The sequence below is a fragment of the Cupressus sempervirens genome, chromosome 10 (assembly GCF_028749045.1).
Source record: "Cupressus sempervirens isolate cs-2001-9-10 chromosome 10, ASM2874904v1, whole genome shotgun sequence".
In the NCBI taxonomy this organism is placed as follows: domain Eukaryota; kingdom Viridiplantae; phylum Streptophyta; class Pinopsida; order Cupressales; family Cupressaceae; genus Cupressus; species Cupressus sempervirens.
This window is the reverse complement of record NC_143127.1, coordinates 112,751,164-112,754,268: the sequence shown is the minus strand read 5'-3', so window position 1 is coordinate 112,754,268 and position 3,105 is coordinate 112,751,164. Positions and strand designations below refer to the sequence as shown.

The following is a 3,105-nucleotide window of genomic DNA, read 5'->3' as shown; positions in this document are numbered from 1 at the left end:
AGCTACATTCTAGATGCTGCATAGATGTAACCGTCGGTAGGACCACGAATTTTCAGGGCCGCCCATGAACGGCCGAGAGGGACAACCACTAAAGCACGAGTTCATGATTGCCCTTCCATTTGACAATTCATCGCAGAAAAACTCTTTCTCGATTCCGTGCCAAAAGAGGAGTCAACTTTGATGTTATCAATAAGGCCAAACAATAGAGTGCCACTATATGAGGTTCAAAACCGGCAGTCTATTTCGGCCCTATGACTATCAACGGTCAGCTAGTTTGATCTCTTCCAATATTGAACTCGCTATACATTCGAGTGAATTGCTGAGGAATAAATAGTCAGTATGAATTAGTGAGAAATAAATATAACTTTCCAACGAAACTTGGAAATCTTGGCAGAGAATAGTGTCGAAATGGAATTCCATCCATTGAGTTTGAGATTGCTGTGTACAATTCTTGTAGCGATCTCTTCCTCTCTGGAGGGAGGCTGCGCTTTGGGAGTTCGTGGGCACGCGGCGAATAGACTACGCGGTAGTTTTCTGGAGAAGTTAAAGAGCTCTACAACAACAACTAAATCTTATGTTTCAAGCCTGGGCCAGACTTCCTACAACTATACCCAAGTTCTAGACCATTTTGCTTTCACCCCACAGAGCTATCAAACCTTTCCCCAACGTTATTTCATAGACAGCTCAAAATGGGGTGGTGCTCAAAATAATTCTCCGATATTTGTATGGTTGGGAGCTGAACAAGACGTCAGATATGACGTCGGGGACTTCATGATAGAACAGTTTGCTGATTTCAAAGCGCTTGGGGTGTACATTGAGGTAGGTTTACAATTCATGTTGTATTACACGACTATTTTAATAAGTTCAGTTGAGTTTCTCTGGCCTGCTGTTATTAGGGCTAATTATGGCGAGGTGTGTATGTAGCACCGTTATTACGGGAAGTCAATGCCATTCGGGGGAGAAAATGAAGCCTATGCAAATACGAGCACGATGGGTTACTTCACATCCACGCAGGCCTTGGCTGATTATGCCACCGTTATTGTCGATTTGAAGAAATTATTAAGCGCTGACAATTGTCCAGTCGTTGTATTTGGTGCATCCTATGGTGGAAGTAAGTGAGATTTCTTATATGATCTATAGAAACTCATGTCAGTAACTTCGTAGGATTTGATGATTGAAATTGTATTGTTGCAGTGCTGGCTGCATGGTTTCGGCTCAAGTATCCAGACATTACAATCGGCGCTCTCGCATCACACCTTGACGGCATTGCTCCAACTCTTGGCTACGACAGTGTTGTAACAAAAGATTTCAGATTATGTTCATTCAATCTCATTCCCCTTTATCACAACCTTGTAACAATTAAATTTGACTTTCGAAGGTATTGTACAGAATGTAAGCGAGAGCTGCTACAAAAGAATAAATTAATCGTGGGATTTGATGGACCAAATGGCTTCTATCCCTCAAGGCATGCTACACCTAAGTAAACTATTTAACACGTGCCAGTAAGTACCAACACTCTATGGATTTTTGATTAATCATTCAGTTGGTCGAAATCACCTAGTTACCGGGCGGTATTTATGTTGCAGAAATATTACGAATACGGCCGACCTGTACAATGTGCTTATATCAATGTACGATAGAGCAGCACAGTACAATTTTGAAGAAGTTAAAAGAGTAAGCAGATTACATAAAACCGTCTCGCCATACCAATATTGTTTCTCATTAAGATAGTTGTAAGTGGGCTTTTTGTAGATCTGTGCAGCCATCGACAGCCTACCCGGAGATGCAGACACTATTACCAGAATAGCTTATGCAGTAAACTCAACCAACACGCAGTGTTTGGATTTGAGTCCGTTGAATTACTCTCAACCGAGTTGGTTGGTTGGATGGGATTGGCAGGTTACCAAGAATTCCTTTATCATTATCATTATCATTATGGTAATAACGAAATTTAATGAAATTAGGCTGCTTATCTAAACAAACTAGTTAATCTTCAGACTTACAATGAAATGGTGTTTCGCTGGGCTGATCCTGCTGGAAGCACAATGTTTCCGCCATACTCGTTTGATATCATCAACTATTCGAGGGATTGCTACCTCAAATACGGATCCTGCCACGCCAACACTTGGCCACGACGCAATACGGAGGACACGTATGTAAATATCAATCTGCTACCTAATTTGGTCAAAGAAAGTCATCTAGAAGTTTGATGACAGTTGACCAACGCAACAATTTGTTTATATTAATATGACCTAGGTTATGATTGAAATGCAGGACATTAAAAGAGTGCTGAAAGATTTTGGGAGCAATATAATTTTCCCCAATGCGTTAAGAGATCCATGGAGTAGTGGAGGGTAAGCGATTCGTCTTCTCAGATTGCATGCCCAATTAATCATTTCTTCGTTTACTTAACCATTGGTGTGTTGTGAATGGAATTTCAGTGTGTTAGAGGATATTTCTGAAAGCATTGTGGCTATTGCCACCGAGGAGGGTAAGTTGGCTCAGAATATTATTCTTTCTGTTCTCTACAATTTAGAAAAAAATATTGTCTTATGAGAATTGAATGCCATGCAGGAACGCACTGTCAAGACATTCTTCAAAGTTTAAGTGACGATCCAGCCTGGTTGAAAGAGCAGCGACAAAAAGAGATAATTAACATCCAAAAATGGATAAACGATTATAAAAGCTGATTTGAAATGTTTATCCCATTCAGAATAATTTTCTACCTTTAACAAAACCATCTTGAAATGATTATCCAACGTCATTTATAAGAATGAAGAGTTCCATATGATCACTAGTAAAAATTAATATTTCACTATGTAGAACCACTTTAAAGATAATTGAATTAAAATTTTTATTGTATCTGTATGGTGTCTACACGAGAATATTTTTTTAGCTAAATAATATATGTATAGATTAGAACAATTGAATTATGCAAAAGTGAAAATTAATATAGTTTATATTTCTTGACATATAAATTTTTTTTGTTGATTGATAAAATCTTTAGGTCATTATTAAATAGTATAATAACAATCAAGATCCATTCAGTATGAAAGTAAATGAGGTAGTTCAAAAATAATGCATGCACTTAATTGATTTTGATCA

At 38.3% G+C, this 3,105-nt stretch overlaps 1 pseudogene; it reads left to right on the top strand.

Moving 5' to 3' along the window:
- Positions 1–408: 408 nt before the first annotated feature.
- LOC149532851 (uncharacterized) lies at positions 409–2,690 on the top strand (annotated as a pseudogene).
- The last annotated feature ends 415 nt before the right edge of the window (positions 2,691–3,105 follow it).